At 53.3% G+C, this 19044-nt stretch overlaps 1 protein-coding gene and 1 long non-coding RNA gene across 2 annotated transcripts in view; both read right to left on the minus strand.

The window, feature by feature from the left end:
* CACNA1I (calcium voltage-gated channel subunit alpha1 I) overlaps positions 1 to 12302 on the minus strand; it is a 172771-nt gene extending 160469 nt beyond the window's left edge. Inside the window, 1 exon segment of the mRNA XM_030041229.1 lies at positions 12193 to 12302. The gene's annotated coding sequence lies outside the window, so the exon portion shown is untranslated.
* A 1393-nt stretch (positions 12303 to 13695) lies between these two features.
* LOC115352834 lies at positions 13696 to 18439 on the minus strand. Its single transcript, XR_003927280.1, has 3 exons — positions 15961 to 18439; positions 15605 to 15673; positions 13696 to 14393 (listed from the first exon to the last, which is right to left on the minus strand). It is a non-coding gene; the product is annotated as an uncharacterized LOC115352834 (long non-coding RNA).
* Positions 18440 to 19044: the final 605 nt, after the last annotated feature.

Below are 19044 nucleotides of genomic sequence, written 5' to 3' on the forward strand. Positions count from 1 at the left end.
ACGCGGTCCCGCCAACCCCAGGTCCAGCTCCGCTGCCCCAAGCGTGCCCTCTCCCATCCAGGGACGCGCCGGGCTGGCCTTGTGCCACCCCAGTCACGGCACAGGCTCCTTCAGACCGACGCTGGCAAATGCATGTCAAACCCATACGCAACAGTCACTCGTTCAAACAGGGAGCTGTAACGCAAGCTAGAAGCGGGATTAAATATTAAGCGCCCTTTACTGGAGCTTGTGGAGCTCTCCTGCGCCGGGGCAGTGGAAGCACCGTGAAGACGGGTTGCAAAAGTTATTCCACTAAGCAGAATGGTCAGGGAGCGCGGGTGGGCGAAGGAAGAGCAGAAGAACAGGTCTCACGCTCGGTAGCACCCAAGTACTGCAGAGCACCGTGCTTTTGCTAAAGAACATCGCTTTGCTGGCTGGGTGCACTGAACGGTGGCCTTGTTCTGGGAAATCGCAAAGGCAAATGTCCATTAAATAGCACACTGGAAGTGGCTTGTCAACTGAGGAGAACGAAATAAATTCCAAGGCCTGGCTTTGGAGGGGCGTTACAGTGATGCTCTTAGGAAAGAGAGCTTGCCCAAGGACTGCCCGATGGTGGCCTGACGGGCACTTTCTTCCCTTCACCCTGTTGGCATGCTCAAGTGTCTGGAGTGCCCGTGCTACAAGTACAGGTTTAAAAGCAATACAAGAGCCCTCAGACAGACCACAATACAGAAAGGGACAAGCAGCAGCTGGAAAAGATATCTGTCCATGGCAGAGACCTTGTCTCCTCGCGTCCTAGCCATACGTTATCCTCCCAGGGACTTGCCTTAGTTCCCTTCACTTTAGGATCATGCATCTCTGCTGACACTGCTCTGCCTTGGCATGCTGCACCCTTGATGTTTCAGCCCGAGACCCCTTTGATGCCCACACTTCTGGATCCGTGATCTGCAGTGCTCTCCACAGCACTCATCTGCCAGGTCCGGGCAACCTTTCCACCCTGGGCTGCAGCCCCCCATCATCCCCGGTTAAGACCCTGCGAGCCCTGCCTACCCACCCTGCTCTCTCAGCTCCCTGCTTCCAACATGCACTTTGATCCAAAGCTTTGCTTGTTCTTCGAGCCTTGGTATTTGTCAGAACAAAGAGCAGCAAGCACAGAGGTTTAGAAAGCAGACACAGTGTCCCTTAGGGGATAGCACAGAGACTCTTTGAATTCATTACCCCAAAGGCCTGCAGCTATTGGAAGGAAACCGGTATTGTGTCTCCTGACTGGCTTTGGGATGCTGTTCATAATTTTTTAACCCCTGTGACAGAAGTGGCAGCACATCCTTCCCACCACCCAGCACCTCTGTTTTCACTCTCACCAGGTTTTTAACTCTGAGCACCTATGCAACTCCTTGTACCACCTTTTCCGTTCCCTATTCCCACCAGCTTCCCATTGCCTGCTCTGAGCTGGCTCCCTTGCAGGCTATTAACATGCGGTGGCTGAGCCCAGCTTCTTTCCCATTAACAACATGAAGGAGAAAGGTTAGCAGGGACAGCCAGGAGGAATGACTTACTACGGTGCTCAGAGCATCCACACTGATGAGGGCATGACGATTCCAAACTGCGACGTACAAAGCTTCATAATTAACAATACAACTGAGCAAGGGAACGGGAGAAACAACCTCATCAGCGTTTCCCTGCTTTCCCTCCAAGCAAACATTCAGGGCCTCTTCTGCATCTCACCACTGCCAGATGCAGCTGGGACTTTGGGATGCAGCTCTGCCCATGTCACACACGTGCACAAATTGGGTAGTGGCTGCATCACAGGCAGTTTATCGCTCCAATTTGTGCAGCCCAGAATGGCTCATTAGAGGTCATACAGACACAGAGCTAGGTGAATCCCTTTGGAAGTCCTAAAGCTAAATACAGTCCTTGAATGACAGCTGCCCCACTGGAGAGGTGACTAATACCCCTTTCCTTCCTGACATTAAATCCCACTCTGCCACCCAAGCCAGCTCCAAGGCTGTGATCACGGCATATTTCCTACATTAAGCAGGATTAATATGCTGTGTCAAAAGAGGCAGAGGGGAAACCCGAGCAGTGGGGCACTTCCGAGCTCTTTATGCAGAGTCAGTCCTCCTGCCTCAACTTCAAAGGGGAAGGGAGTGGTTTTCCTGCCAGAGACAGATCCAGGGTGCTCACCACTACCAGCTCAGATGTGGAGGTTGGAATCGGGTATTTCCACTGTTTTGGCCAGGCCAGGCTGCAACTCATGCAATGCTGATATTTTCTCGGGGATTGCAATTACTGGCCTTCCCATGCCGTAGCATTGCTGTGTAACTTGATTGGAGTGAGCCTATTTAAATCAAAATGACCAAGAGGAATGAGTTTGGCACACACACATCTGCATACGCAGAAAAACATGCCTCAACGGAGAGGGTTCCTACCCAGAAGAAATACAGTAAGACCAGACAGGATTATAAGGCTCCAGAACTCGACCTCCCCTTTGTGTAAGCGCTGCTCACTGCGACAAGGGCAATACAAGAGGACAATCAGGTGGTTATGGGGTGGCCAGATGCACGTTCTTCCCACTCAACCGTTTGCTCAGGCAAGCCTATCCCCAGGTGGCGGTGGCAGGCCAGACCCATCAGTGCAAACCAAATCCTCCCCACCCCTGACTATTATTTTCTGGCCAAACGCCCCGCAAATGCCAAAAAACATTCCCCCGCAAAAGTCGCAAGCCGCCGGAGGAACGATGCTACACCCGCTGCACTTCCCTCCAGGGGAAGGGAAGGTATTTGTGGGCTGGCAGCTCCTCCTGCTTCTCTCCCTGCACAGCCTGCACCAAAGCCTTCCCCGGAGCCAAGTATCGAGTCAGCACTCTTCCTCCCACTCTCCGTCCCCAAGGGCCATTTAAAACCACCACCATCCCGAGCCGAGCCCCTGCTGGTCCTGCATCTGGCACGCACACCGGCCCCAGACACGTGTGCTGGCGGGGAGCTCCTTGACTTGGCAGGCATGGGAGAAGCCGCCAGCCTCCGGCTCAGCCCTTCCCTGCTTCAGAGAAAGCACCTGATCCTGCCGGACTCCGCTGGGGAAGAAGGGAGAAGGATGCTCTGAAACAGCAAGGGAAGTGGTGGACTTAATGAGCAGGGGAGATTGCTTGGGAGAAAAAAGAGGAGATGTCACGGTTCAGGGGAAGTGCTTCAGACTGGGGGTGTCTGTCCCCAAGGGCCGATGTCACCTCCTGGCGTGCGCTGCTCAGAGAGGTCTCTGACGGGACACGCTCCCCTCCAGGGCTGCAACTGGCGTCCCGGGGCTGATAATGCCACGACCTGCCAGGCACGCCACAGTCGACCAAAGTGCCACGAGCGAGCCAGCCCGCGGTGTCCTGCAGGCATCACGCCCCAGCTGAAGCAGTCTGCTGGCTCCTCGCCACCCCTCCTCGGCACGGGTTTGGGCAGAGGGGGGCCGTCAGGGACTACGGGTGAGGGAGGGCTGGTGGGACCTTTGCAACGCTCATCCAGGCCCTTCCTGAAAACCTCTAGCGTGCAGACAGGATAGGGGAGACTATTCCGTCTTGCCGGTGGAAGAGCCTTCTGCAGCCAGAGGGGAGAGGGAAATACCAGAGAGAGGTTCCCAGAGCATCATCCCAGTGCTGGAGGCGATCCACCCAGAGCCCAGCGGGATGTCTCCACTCCCACGCACGGAGCATCCACAGAGTTCACCTTCCCCACCACCACCCTTAACCCCGTATCCCTCGCCAGCCCACGCTGCCCTGGGACCATCCCTTCCTCCCTGCAGGCTGCTCGCACGGGCAACACCAGGGCTCGCAGCCGAGATGGAAGTGCAGGGTATATTTCCTTTAAGAGCAGCCTTACACATATACAGAACCTCCCATCCTGAGGGGACACAAGTCCTTTACAGACCGTCCATCTCCATCATTCACCGGTTACTCAGAAGCAGCAGGAAGGGCAGCAGCCCCTCTGTCCTGCTAACACCCCGCGACACCCTTGCAGAAGAGGGACAAAAACGACAACCTCCAGCTGGCATCGCAGGGGAGGGCAAGACGGCCCCGTCAATCGGAGCAGCACCTGCAGCACACCTATTTATTTATCATCTCCAAACTTCCATCTGAAAGTTGACGAGCATCTCGGGGCATGGCTCTTGCGGCTGGCTTCACACAAACCCAGACTTATTTAAGGATGTCTCTGACTGTGCGGCATATTTATGAATGCGTGTGGGTGACCCCACTCGGTAGCTGCGTGTGCGCGTGTGCCTCCCAGGGTGGTCTGTTGTACATGGTTGTGAGTCCGCGTTTGTTTGTTGCTATAAATGGCAAGCGCCGGTTGTGTGTTATCTTTGATGCATGCGTCTGGCTGTGGGGATGTGTTAGTCATACAGGTTTCACATTTGGAGCATTCGCAGTGGTACAATATAATTAGTGGTACATGGCTCCCTCTCTGTTTATGTTCATCTGGCATCGGCGTGTTTCTCTGCCTGTTCATGTGAGGCAGCGCCTGCTCTCTTCTGCCTGTATGTGCGTGGAGGTGTATCAGTATCAGTAAGGAAAAGGGTCACTCTTATTAGCAGCTAATTTGAAAGAGGGGCTTTTACATCTCCATCATCTCAGCACCTCCTAATGCAACGGGACATGGCAGAACCCAGCAGAAAGTGTTTCAAATGGTGCCCGAATCCATCGCTCACAGGTGCCAGCGTGCCTGCGTGCCCCTGAAACGTGCCATCCGTGGCCTGCAGCAGGGCCAGGGTCTCCCGGCTGCCCTGCCTGGTCTAATGCCCACGACCTGTGTTGCCTTTCAGCTGCACACCGGGCGATTGCTGTGCCTTATCTCCGCACATGGTATTAACCTCTGCCAGATTTGCTCAGGAGCTTGACAGCCTCCCCCTTCCCACCGTGGTGATTTTGGATCCCTCCTCCTGCTCGGGACAGGGAGCAGAAGAAATTCCCCCATCCCACTGAGCAGGGGACGGAGCAGTGTGGTCAGCACAGGACGAAACAAAGATAAGCAAACTACGTGTCCTGAAGCCTCAGCAATACCCTGCCTTCAACTTGTACCGCAGGCAGCACCCGCAGCTGTAGGAAGAGCAAGCCCAGATCTCCGGGACTCTCCCACCCGTATCATCACATCGCAGCCGATGTCCACCACATCGCTTGCCCCTCGCGTGCCTGCGATAGCCCCGTCCTGGCCATGCCTCTGGTCCCCATCCCTGGCACAGCAAAGCAGGGATCTGCTTACACTGCTGAGAAGCCTTTGGCTAAGCCTGAAGGAGATGTTGTGGAGACCAGTAAAGATGTTGCTGGAGGGATGGGGAAAAGGTAAATGATGAGAGAAGAAAAGGCCCAGGAGCAACACGGGCACTTTGGGTTGAGGAGGTACAGAGGCGAAGGAAGTTTCCCAGTGGAAAATCATTACCTGGCCTTAACTATGTGGGGCGTTTGAGACCCAGAGGTCAGTGCTGCTGAAGACCTCAGCCTCATCCCATTGCTCCCCAGAGAATACGCATGCTTGCTTTCAACGAAACATTTTCCTTTTTGGTGTCCCAAATAAACAGGCACCCAAAAATCTCCTTTTGGGGGTGACTCCCCGCTCTCACAGACCCGTCTATGGGGAGGTTCTGCCCCAGAGCCAGTGTTTTCCCTTTCCAATCTGCCCCCCTCGCTCCCTGCAACCCCCTTGGGTCCGCACTGCTCACAGCGATGTCTCCTCCCCGGGCACGCGGGCACCTTTCACGTGAGCGGATTCCTGTCACGTCCTCTCGCTTAAACCACCGCTTAGCCAAGCTACACATCTTTAGCACTTAATCCTTGCTCATAAATTAATCTCCCTAGCCCCGTGGTCGTTCCGCGCAGATCCGCGCTGAAAGCTGCCTCTCTCGCCTACCAATGCTCTGCCGATAATGATGTGCCAAGCGCCGCTTTCCCGCAGGGCTGGCGCCGGGGCCGGCCGCAGAGGCGGGCTGCCATCGTGATGTCTCTGTTGCCGGTCCCGTCACGCTGCAAGCCCATGTCTGATATGCCATCTACCGTCACACCTCCGTCTCGTGGCGTGTGCCGTCCCCTCCCCGCCCCTCACCAGGTCCTCAGACCACGTGTTTCGGATTACATTGCCCCCAGATGCATTAGCTTGCATTTTTCCTACGATGAATCTCATTATGTTATTTTCTGCCCATCTTTCTGACCTCGCTAGTTCCCTTTGTGTTGTTTTTCTGCATCCCCACTGGCAGGCAAAAACCTGTTTTATCATCATCCGAGAAAGTCATTAACATGCCGTTTACTCCCCCCTCCAGATCAGCAATGAAGATGTCAACTAAGACGGGTCTGATGAGGATGATGAAGAGGAAGACGGTGGTCTCGTAGGCTCCCAGCAACGACGGCTTTGGGGCTGTCCTCACGCCCTCAGCCCTTGAGCCAGAATATGAAGTGCTCGCAGGAGAGGCAAAATATGCAAATACCTCGACTGTGCCTCCTGGAGAAGCCCATGCTGGGGGAACGGAGCTGCAGCTCCTGCCCACCGCGAGGGCAGACGGTGCCCAGTGCTGCAGCTGCCAGTGCTGCTCCTGCACTGAGCGTGGATGGAAAAAGGCAGCCCGGGGCTGTGGCCAGGCTCGTCGCTCCCACCCGGGCTAAGCCGGCAGCGAGAAGCTCTGCCCTTTCCCACCAGCCTTCCCGGACCAACCTCTCTGCTCCTTTTGTCCCGGTCCCAGTGCCCAGCCTGACCCAGTGTCCCTTCAGGACCTGTTGCAGTGAGCGGGCGTAGGAAAGCAGCAGCGTACAAGGAGGTGGGAGACCCCAGGAGACCCCCTGCTCCCCGTCACAGCCCAGCGCTGGATGCAACCTCCCAGCCCTGCACAAACATCCTCACCCCACCTCCAGACTTCGTCCCAGCCCACATCACTGCTTACATCTGGAGAGGAGGTTCCCCGGGGTGGAAAGGGAGGTGGGGAGAAGCAAGGGAGGAAGGAGCACATCTAAAAGGAACACAGTGCTAGGGATTTGGGGAGCATCAAGAGTTACATCTTACACCTGTCCCCTCCCTATAAATTACTGTCATCCCCCCCCCGTTCCCTGCCTCCAAAGGAGAAAATCTGCATAAACCTAGATGCACATTTGGAGCAAACTAACTCTGGCAAAAAGAAAAACAGGAAGGGAGCTGAAGCTATGTGGAGTGCGATGATGCCCCAGGCTCTGCCTCTAGAAAGGAGAGCGGATATGGGAGAGAAATGTAGCTATGAAGCTGGGAATCATCTGGAAGCAGAGAGGAGACAATGCTGGTAGCTCTTCTGCAAAGGCCTATGGGCTGTTCAATCTCAGGCCAGTAGATAGACCAGGACCTTGTGATGGCTCCCTGCATCCCACATGATTTGACTGCTGACACTGCTACTCATTTATATAAGCCTGGAAAGTCCCCTTCTCTCCCTGCTGCCACCAGGAGAAGAAGAAGAAAAAAAAAAAAAAAACCAACAAAGCAAATCAAAGCTTGGATGGTTGCTTGAACAAAAATCACTGAAAAGCAGCAAAGACACCAATGCAAGCATATCTGACCACAGACCTGAAATGGACCCCTGTGGTCCAAGTCCAATCCCTCCCCGTAGCAGACAACCTTGCAAGGAAATTTAGTCCAAAAGAGTCCATAAAGAGTTACGCTACCCCCCACCTCCCACCACCCCCACTGGCCAACTTAGAGTAGCTCGAAAGGCAAAATAGGCAAAAAAAATGCCCAAGGAAGACAAGCAATTGAGGGCAACACCACTGCCGAAAGTCCCCGCTCTGGGAGGAGATGAGAGATGATGCTGGGCACACTGCACAGATGCACACGCTGCACACACACACTGCAGCAGCAGAAACAGGATCCCATCCATCCCTGCCAGTCTGACCTGTAGGAAAATCCATTCCTAACCTCCGTCCTGGAAAGCGACTTAATCGAGCCTGCCAGCAAGACACACTGACCCAGCACCTGAGAAATGTTTAATACCACTAACCCCATCTGTGCTCTCTATACAGCGCTGTTTTTCTAGCCACGGCCAAACTCTGACACTTCGGAGAAAGGAAACAAAAACCTTCTCACCCACCCCCCGCAACGATCACACCACACAAATACTTTCAGCAGCCACATCACAGCAGCAAAATCCCCGGCACTCGCCACTTCACCAGCTACCGACAGCGCAGGTCAGCAGCTGCTCTCCATCGCGTCCAACCACACAGCCGTAACCCCGAGCTCCAGTGGTTTTGCACGGCAATGCCCCTTGCCAGCCCCCCCGGGACACCCCCGTCGAGCTTTACGTCGAGGCGCGATGGAGCGGGATGTGGTGCCTGCGCCGCAGGTGATGGCTATGTCAGAAACGGAGACCAGCTGCCTTTTTTTTTTTTTTTTAATATACACACACACACTTGGTAAGAGGGGAACAACCTTTCCATTCGGAGGCAGCCCTCCGATCCTTCCTTGGTCACACGGAGATCGGGCTGCTGTACTGCGCTCTGCGGGTGCTGGGAAACACAAACTACTGCAGAAAACACCAACGAGCAGCATTTCACACCAAGAGCCCGCAGCACGTCCACTCACCCACAGGCTGCGAGGACTGGCATGGACCTGCAAAGGCCCTGATGGCTGAGCCTGGCTTAGCCAAGAGCCCACCTCCCTCCTGCCCCACCACAGCAGCACACACCACCGCTCCGAGGCGAGCGACGAGGCATTTTCTCAGATCTCCTCATTGCAATTAGTCCCCGATACACTGGGCTGATTGCTCTTCAGGGCACACCGCAGTGCTTCAAACACGGTGGCCTGACGAGTACCGGGAAAGCGAGGAGTTTATTACCAAGTTAGTCAGTAGATTTATGCAGTCTGAGTTATGATTAGAGGGCTTAAATAAATTTTGTATCAGTATAAGACATTTTTCAAAACACGACGTGATTTCTAAGAGCTTCAAGGTATGCATCTCAGACACAGATGAATAAACTAAATAAGCTGACTATATTAGGTCATGATAAACAACTGTGCACCTCTGCATAACTGGGAAGAAACCTTTACTTTCCAGTAACGGGTTGGGGTTTTGTAGACCTTGAACACTCTTAAAATCAGCACTACGTTATCCCATCTTACAGATTTAAAAAAATACAGCTAAAGAAATGGTACTGCCTGATCTTGCAGATCCACCTGCACCACTTGATTTCCGAGCCCATCCACGGACCCAGCAGTTTTAGCAAGGCTCTGTGCAAGTGCAGGTGTTCACCTGCTTGCTTGAATTTGCAGGATTAGGACTTTGATTTAATAGAAGATGAAATTTATTTTAAATCCGTGGCCGGCTCTTTCAAAGAATCCTAACACTGCGTGTGCATGTCATGAGTTTCCAGCTGTAGATACTTCTTCTCTTTGAGAAAAATGAATAAAAATTGGTTTCAACATTTTTTTTCCCCCCTAGGAAAAAAAGCTGAGCAAGCATATGGCTCCTTTGCAGCAGAGCCCGGAACTGCAGGCTCTTCCCAAAATCGAAGGTGGCCAGGGCTCAGCTTAAGCCACCCTGGTCTGGGCTATCCTGGCGGTGTACCGACAGGGCTGTAACACCAAGCAGGGCTGTAGGCTGGGACCGCGTCGTACTGCGTGTGGACACCTGGGTTCTCCCAGACCAGATCAGGCAGCAGGAACGCAGCCAGGCGTGAAGTGGGTTGGTGGAAGGAGGCAAGCAAGCAAGCCCAGGACCAGAGGAGAAGCCAGAGCTGCAGCCAGGGGCACCGGAGCATCACGGGCACTTCAAGGATGCTCAGGGCTGGACTGGCGAGGAAGGTGCTGCTTTTGGTGGGGACGAGGGTGGGAACACAGGAAAGCTCGCCCAGCACTGCGGCTGCACTCTGATAGACCCCAAGCCGCCCAACTGGTCTCCTCATATCCCAACCAAGGCCACCGTGCCTGCCCAGAAACACCCGCAGGCAAGCAGTGAGCTCCTCGGGAATCAGCATCCCCCTCCGGTGAGGCTTCCCCTCACTCCCTGGATGGCTGTGGCTGCGCTGGACCTGCTCCAGCCAGGTCCACTGCCTGAAAACGCTCCTGAGGCAGCAACGAGGGGAGATTTTGTAAGAGAAAACATGAGGCGGGTTGGCATAACCCCCTTTACGATAAGCGCTGTCAGATCGATCCAGGCTTCACAAGGCAAACCCCTCACACGTGGCAGATCAAAGCTCCCTCCTTGCCCCCCCAACCCTCCTCTGAGATATTCACCACCAGATCTCCTGGCAAGGCACGTGTGCGTCTGCCGGTGCACCGAGGTGGCCAGTGCTTAGACACATGCTTTCCAGCGAGATCTGCAGGAAAACTGCTTTTCCCCACCTTCCTGCTACAGCCAGGACCAAGGCTTTCCCGGAGAGGTACTGCACCCTCTCCCAGCCAGCCCGGTGCAAACGCCCTGCCAGTGGGCAAGGGATCCAGCGCGATGCCAGGATTCAACCCCTGCCTGCCTCCCGGCTGCCCTGCGGAGAGGATCGTGGCACTAGACCTTCACCGACGCTGCTGCCGTTCCGAGGAAGCTCACATTCGACGCCAATGCCATGAAACTATTACGTTATTTAATGGCGAGAGAAATAAATGCTCCCAGTCCAGCAGCATCATTCCTTGCAGGCAGCGGGCAGCTGCCTCCTGCCTGAGGCTGTGCTCCTGCCCGCACCCGAGGGACGGGGCAGCGCTGGCTGGGGGAGAGATGCTCAGAAGCTGTCCTTAAAATAGAAAGGGGAAGGGGGGGGGGGGGGGGGGGGCAGAAGCAGGGCTCTTGAATTCCCTTCCCAGTGCTTTGAATTCAAAGTTTCTTTGCAGGTAGGGTGTCGAGAAGGTAATGAGCTTGCGGATTTCCTTCCGCCGATAGAGAAGTTTACATGTTGGAGTGAAAACATTGAGGGGTGAGGGGGGGCGGAGGGTCAGCAGACCCCATCCTTCTTCTGAGATAATAAATCCTCAATCACCAGCCCAAATTTAGGACCAAGAGCTCTGCAATAGCACACAGAAACAACTGAGAATTAACATAGCAGTCTTCTAAGCGACAGAGATACAGAACCACTAGCAACCCCCAGATCAATGAAAAAAACACTTCCTATTAGCAGAAAGAAAATGCAGAGCAAGTTCTGCTTTTTGATGTTTACCATTTTTCTTTGTAATAATTTGTAGGGAAATGATGCATGTTGGTTTTTTCTTTCTGTTGTTTGGTTTTTTTTTTTTAAGCCCCTGGTACTTTTTACACAGCTGCTGTTACCAAGAAGCAAAAGGTATCCATCAAGAGTGTTACGAAAACCAGTATTGGCAGAAAATATGCCAGATAATTGCCAGTCAACAATGTCTAACATTATTTCTGGTTCTCTTCTTTTTTAATTCTTCTATTTCTCTCCCCCTGACTCCAGCCAACAGCTTCCACTGATGTACAGAAGATGATGCATTTGCTATATTAAAGTACGTCCTATTCCCTGTCCCTTTTCAGACACTTTGGATGTTGCACACGCAATTGAAATGCAACAATAATCATAAACAAAACAAGAAAAGACAATTTATGAAACCTAAATCCAAGATTCAACTCTTGCTTTGCAAAGAAAAAAAACACCCCAAACCCCAGCAGCCCCTAACACCGAGACGGTTTTAAGAAAAGTTATATATATACACAAGTCTCAGACAGTTACCTCTCCAGGGAGGAGATTTTGTAACCCTTCCTCTTTCCCACCATCCTTCTCCATCATAACAGTGCAAACTAACCAGGGCTAAATTTGAAATTCCTTGGATTATTCACACTCCTTCTATCATTTATAGTCATGTATAAAGAGCTGCTGAATATGTGTGAGAAACACATTCCCTGCTGCAATCGCTCATGGACGTGAACTGCTGGACACACAGTCGTTCCCCTTCCACCACCACCCCTGCCCAAAACACACACCAAAATCAATTATTGCTACTTGTTGGGTAAACAGAGGCAGCCTCACATACATGGGCACCGCACACGGACATACATGTACAGCTGGACATGCACAGAGAAATAACTTTCCTCTCTGGAAAGACAGAATTATTAACATTACAGACATGTCTACCCTCAGCCTTTACTTCTGCCAGAGAGGAAACAGGTACGAAACAAAACAGGAATGGTGCAGGTACACGGGTGGGCGCAAGTTTTCTATTAAAAGGACAGCAAAAACAAGCGAAACAAGACAGACATAAGGTTAGCCAGGTGTGCATGCGTCTCACCTACCTTTGCATGGAAAAGAAATCTCCAAGGGAGAAGTGTCCAAGTCAGAGAAGCAAAATAAAATAATAATGAAGATGCTTTGAAAAAATTCCCCCACCAAGAAAAAAAAAAAAGCCCCCCCCACCTCCCCCCCTTGCACACAGGCACACTCACACACAGACACACACACCTCAGCGCCCGGGGGGGGCGAAAAAATAGGAGAAAAAAGATCAGGATCAGCTGAGTGACGGGGAGCAAAGAACCTGCAGGCGAGAAGCGGGGAGTTGTGTTAGATCCGTGGCTGCAAGGACTGAGCGTGTGCAGGAAGGAGATGGTTTAAAAGGGGAATACATGGTAAGAAATTGTGGCTGCTCAGGCTGGAGCGTGAAGCTCTGGAGTCAGAGCGAAAGAAAGAGGAAAAAAAAAAAGGACCTCTTCCTTCGCGGGAGGGTTTGGGGGGCTTTGTCTGTGTGTGTGTGTGTTTTTTTCCAGGCGGGTGGTGTTAAGAAGTGACAGAAGCTTCCTTCCAAAAAGACCAGAGGGTCAAAATAATAGTGGGGCGCTGGGAGGTGATGGAGGTGTGGGTGGGGGCAAGTTTAGCTATTCCATGGTGGGAAAGCGAGGAGGAAGGGCTGGTGTGTGGTTTCTGTCTGTCTGTCTCTCTCTCTCTGTGTCTTATGGTATGTTCACCAACGGCTTATGGAGCGAAGTGCACAGCGAGAGAGAGAGAGAATAACTGTACAGGCAGAGAGGGAGAGTGAAACGCCGTCCTTACAGTGACACCAAATGTCTTTAGGGGAAACCTACAATTAGAGGCGCATAAGGCAGGAATTCTAGCAACACCAGAGGAAAGGAAGAAATCTCCTTGCACACCGTCGCACACCCGCATCCATGGTGGGGTCTCAGGACAGCCGATTTTCCCTGCCTTCAGCCCGCTCATCCTTCCTTTTCTGATGGACACCAGCTTTGGCGTGCTTGCCTTGCCCCGAACTTGTGAGCGTGTGTCCCTCCACAGGCCACAGACCAAGCAGGTTAGAGAACTACCCCTTGGGAAGAGTTAAAAAAACAACATAACACCCCCCCCCAAAAGCCCCTCCCTCAAAACCAGTCCCTCCTCTCCCCCCATCCTACTCCCAAATCTGTTACGGGAACTCAGGGCGTGGGAACAACTCGCTGCAAATTAGTTTCCTGCTGCGTTTTGCGAAGCCAGGGAAAACGAGAGGGATGGATAACATGCAGGGATCCCACCGTCTGGGGGGCTAGAACAGAATACGGCTGCCCGAGCCCCCTCCAACGGAGGGCCAGCCCAGCCATCTCCCCCACCGGTCCCATCCCGTGGCCGAGCAGACTGGCCCCACGCTGGCACAGGCTCCTCATCCTCGGAGCATCAACTTTCAATTTTCTGGCTGAGGATCCCCAAGTCGGCTCTGGGAAAGAGACACTATGTGAAGCCATCACAGTCCTCAAGGCTCTTCGTGGGTTTTGCCTGTTCAGACCAATAAAACCCCAGATGTTATGAGCCGGAGATATTCTTGTTTCTGCCATGGGCATATATTGTAAATAAGCAGCTAAAAAACACCCAGCTCCCAGCTGGGCTATGGTACAACACGTGCCTCCTCTGCTTCCTCGCAGCGTTACACGAAGCCTTCTCCAGCCCTTCCCCACCAAGACAACGTCTGTGCCGGCTGTCACAGACTTTGAGTGCACAACTAGAATAGCTGGGTCAGGGCAATTAACACAGCCGACCTAAAAATGCCAGGGAAACCAAGCACTTTAATTGTACTGCGCAATAGGCCCTCAGTCATTAACTCTCCGCAGGAAGGCAATGGAGCAAGCCCACCTTCTGGTAAAGCCAAAGCATCTCTGGTTTTACCTCCAGGTAGCTCACGTGCGTTCACCATCTAGGGTGAAAAACACCCAGCACGTATCCTTTCCTCTGCCGTCCATCTCTGCGTGGCTTGGCTTTGCTGTGCCAGGGGCGTTGGGCAGAAGCCAAGGTGCCCCTGGCCATTTCCATCACATAAGCCAAGCTCCCTGGAGCCTGAGGAAGGTGGTTGGCACCGCGACTGTCTCTCGTGAGGCCCTTAAAAGTCTTTGGAGCAAAGATGACGGCCGCTGTCCGCTTTTAGCATAACACTTTTGTGTTTTATAAAGTGTCTAATCTTGTTTCCTCTCCTGAAAGGCAAACTCAGCCCTCAGAGGATCCTCAGGGTGCACCAGGAGTGCTAAAAAAAAAAAAAAAAAGAAAAGGGAGCAGAGTTGTAAATGACAGGAATGTTGTGAGCATCAAAAGTTACCTGATTAGCAACCCTCGTGAAAAACAGCCCTTCCTCGGGCAAGACCAGCCTTTCTTTTTTCATAGCTTCTGACCAGGAATGCAGTTGCATGGTGAACCCATGCATCCTCCACAAGCCAGAAAGGGATTTTATTCCAGGATAATAAATATTTGTGGTGGCCGGACCTCTCCCCGTCAGTGCTCAGAGCTTGTTTGTACTGAAGCCGTGCAACCACCTTTGGTACCAAAGATGGTTGTGGTTACCCTGAGTCCTGCACGAGCTGGAGGGCTCCCGTGTAGGAGCAGGGAGACAGCAAGGGCCCATCCACATCAAGAAGCCCCTCGAAGTGCAGGATGGACATGATTTTGTCCAACCTCAACTTCTTAGCGCAATGGGGATATGGCACTGGGCACGCCCCCAGACCCGCAGCAGAGTTTGGGGTGATACCAGAGCTACGTAATCATCCCAAAAGTCAGCTGAGGCAGATGCCCAGGCAGATCTCTAGACAATCGCCCTGAATCCTCGGGTGCCGGGCTGCTGGCAACCCGCTGAGACACCTCCTGCCTCAACCAATTCTTGGCAGCCCCCTAAGAGATGTTACTCTTCCCTAAGCACACCGCAAGCACCACACACGGCAAATATGCAAGCAACCATAGGCACTCGCACTCCCGTATACACGCACCGATGTACGCCTTTCCCATCCCTACATACACCGGAGGGGCTGGCTGACCTTCTAGTCCCCTCGTGCTAGCAAGTCCACCCTGGGCTGCCGAGGTTAATCCCCTTGGATTCCTCCTCACCACCCACATGACACTCGCCACTCCCTCTCCTTATAAAAAGCATCTGTTATTCCTTCCTGAGAAGAAGGGCTTCAATTCTGTCCCCGAAATGATGAATCTGAGCATTATATGATTTCAGATGCCTGCAATTCACCAACAAGCCCCTTCAGGGGGAACAGGGAAAAAATGCAATTGAATTTATTCATGCATGAATATCAAATGAGAAAAAGAGAATGAGGAGGAGGGCAGGAGGAAGAGGGAGAGGGTGAGACAGGAGGGAGAAACAGGGCAGCAAGGAGAGGCGAAACAAACGAAATGGTAAAGGAAGATGAAGGGTACACACAGAGGGGCACAGGAGGACAGATGCACATAAATACACACCCAGGATAATCCGTGGGTCATCGCTAATGTCCACATCCCAGGATCACGTCTGTTTGCCTTCCAGCATACCTACACCACGGGGATTACAAGACATTTGAACTCTCACTCAGACGAACCCTCCAAATTGATAAAAACATGCAACAGGCTTGGAAAGAGGGGAGAGGGAAGGAGGCTGGGTGGGGAAAAGCAGCCATGCCGTTCATCCCTTCACAGATTTGGAGCTGGCGAAAAGAGCAAGCCCAGGGCAGCTCACACTCCTGCTGAGATACAGGTCCAGACCAGAGCCCCCTTCTCCCCACAGCCCTCCCCAGACCACACACACCGGGGAGGATTTCCATGGGCTTGCTGGTACGAACACCATGGGCATCCCCCACAGTGGCAATCCCGGTGTTATCACCAAGCCTTGGGCTGGAAAGCCGCTGCCCTCCCTTCTCCTCTCCACCAGCCCCAAGAGAAGGGTCTGAAGATGAACGGCTCCTCGTCTGGCAGCTCAGAGTAGTCACAGGGCTCCGTCTTTAACCCCCGAGGCTCTTTCAAAGAGTTTTGTCACCTGCCCCGAGTAATACGCATGGGCTCTGCTGGGAGCAACCTGGGGGTGGGTCACACCAGAGTGGAGCATGGCACAACCTGGTCCTACAGATGCATCCAGAGCATTTCCAAAGGTCCCTCCCTGTCCCCTCTGTGATTTTTGAGAGGAACAGGAAAGTCCACGTCGTCCTTGTCACCACCTGAGCCGGCAGCACTGGCTGAGGGGGTTTAATGGGGAAAGTATGTGAATCACTGCAACCGCTTCGGAGAGGGGACCGGGCGAGAGGGAACGAGCAGGAAAGGGGGAGCCGAACCAAAGCAGAGACGCTCCAGGGTTAGCTCTGGGAGATGCAGCCCTCTCCTCTGCGGGTCTGCAGGTGGCTGTGGGCTGAGCCCACTAGGCAGCAGCCCACACTGGATTTAAAGGCATCCTCTAGCCAAGTCTCACCGGCATCATCCTGCCTCCTGCCAGGCTGACCCAGCCCCAATCTCTCTTGCCAGCCCCGACGGCAGATCCTGCTCTCCTGCCCAGCACGCAGGAGCCAGACACTGACCATCACCGCAAATCCTGCTGCCGCTGCCCCCAGGAATGGCTGTGCAGTCCAGCCCACCCTCCGGCTCGCCTGCACAGCGCACAGACCCCCTAGAGCTGGGTCCACTGTGTGCCCGGATTAGACACGGCCACATGTAAGCTGAGCTCATCCCCAGGCACGCGGCAAGGAAGAGGAGCAGCCAGACACAAAGCAGGCTTTTTCCCAGTGCTCCCAGGTAGGGCATCAGGTCTGGCATCTGTTGCCGTTGTGGGTTTATGTTTGCTGCTTCCAGGAGACGGTGCTCAGCTTTTCCCACACCCTTCAAAATAGAAAGAGAAAAATAAAATGAGAGAGTGTAAGCTCTGACGTGAACCTAACTTTAGATCCAAGGGCTGATGACTCACTCCACTGGGGGAGAAGTGGCTGAGCTGGCTGTAGGTTTCTGTTTATATACCTCACTGAGCTAAATATACAGACTGAGAAGTTCTTCTGTTCTAGCCCAACAACTTCAATCTGCATTTTATCCCTCTCAATCTTAATGTTCCCTTACCCTCTAAATCGCTCTCTTTTCCCCCAGCGTTGCCTTCTTAATCCCCTTTACGCTTGCTTTGTTGTAGGAAATTGAAGAAACATGTCTCCCCACCTTCCACTCTCCCCGGTGTTTATGGTTAGACTGACAGGGGATTTCTGGGAAATGATTCAGTGTTGTGGCTCTTAAGCACAGCTCCTCACACCGATCTGCCGATGCATTTCAGACCCGGCCCGGTGCTCCCAGCCGCGGTGCCGGCAATCAGATCCTGTGCCGCCTCCTGATCCCAGTGGTCACACAGCTTTCAGGATGGACGTCGGCTCCCTCCGAGGGTCCCTCGTCCCACTGCTCCAGCGCAGAGCTCCGCTCCGGTGCCCACCCGCGCGTCCCAGGGCTGGCAGGGTGCATCCCTGCCTTCTCCAGCTCAGCATCCCGGGGCACGGTGTCACTCTGCCAACACGCCTCAGACCCCAGCTGTGGCACTTGGGCATCAGGGGCTCCCTGAGGAGGGGCTGGCAGCCACCGCCAGCTATTCTCCACTTCTGTCACCAGAACAAGGACTTTGTCATCGGCAAAAGGCATCTGGATGAGACGTCCACAATTCTTTTCACCTGTGATCTGCCAGAGCAGGGGACTCGCACGGCCGGCACCCCACAGCACCCTCGCTCACAGCTGTGCCCGTACCTTGCACATTTATGGCACGACGGTGCCACGGTCGCTCTCCCCTTCGACAACTGTCACGTTCCAGATGTGGGCTGCAACTTGTCCATCAGCTGCACAGGGGGTCCGAGGGCCCGCCGAGGGGGGTCCTCCACATCCCCTCCTCCTCTCTGCTGGGTGCTGCCATCCCTCCCCACCACCTGATAAATACAGCATCACCTTACACATTGGAAAAGAAGCCCCTCAAGAGGTGCAGTGTCGGAGAAGGGCTGAGACGGGGAGTGCAGCAGCACACGATGCTGCAGGGAAGCAACATCCACATGAACAAACCTGCCTGGGCTTCTCTTTTACAGGGCCAGAGTAGTGTAGCAGAGCTGAAACAGATAGTTGAGCACACAAGGACCATTTCTAGTTGCACCAAATGCCACTGTGGATCTATAACATCTGCAAGCTGTGATACCCCCTCACCTCACCCCTCCTCATCTGGAACAGGTCAAGACAAGTAGAGAAGGGGATGGTAGAAGAGAAGAGCTTAGAAAGAAGCAAGAGGGAAAATATAAATTAATCCCTCCAGCAGAGGAGAGAAACAAAGAGAGTGCAAGCGAAATAGGAATCTCTGCCCTCTGCCTGGGCAGCTTCAAGCTATGGTGGCGGACAGGTTTCTAGATGGGAGACTAAGACCATTTACAAAAAGGTGGTTTTTATGAAAAACAACAGTGGAGAGGAAAAGGGCAATGTGCACTTGAGGGAGAGGTCTCCAAGGGATGGAATTCAATCTAACCCAACATCCCAGTCTAGGAAAGGAAGATCACCAATGCAGTTTGCTAAGCAGCTGCTGGGAAGAGGAGCATTGTCTTCAAAAGCCCTGGATGAATCTTCTCTAGATGTAGGTCTGTGGGATCCAACAGTGAAACCTGGATCTGAGCTTCCCCAAGGCATCCCTTGGGTTGGGACCCAGACTGAGGTACGCCTGTCTCTAAGAGACTGTCTCATACAGTGCCTATTTGTCATCTTGCTCAAAACCTTCTCGTCTCCACTCACAGTATCAAAGAGCTGGTTTCTCAGCTGGTGGGCAAGTACCAAAGCTAAGCCATCTCGAGCTGCTTCACCCCACTGATCATCCAAAGGACAACACGGAGAGCCTGCGTACAGCCACCTGATAATAGAATCATAGAATGGTTTGAGTTGGA

This window comes from Aquila chrysaetos, chromosome 17 (assembly GCF_900496995.4).
Source record: "Aquila chrysaetos chrysaetos chromosome 17, bAquChr1.4, whole genome shotgun sequence".
In the NCBI taxonomy this organism is placed as follows: Eukaryota; Metazoa; Chordata; class Aves; order Accipitriformes; family Accipitridae; genus Aquila; species Aquila chrysaetos.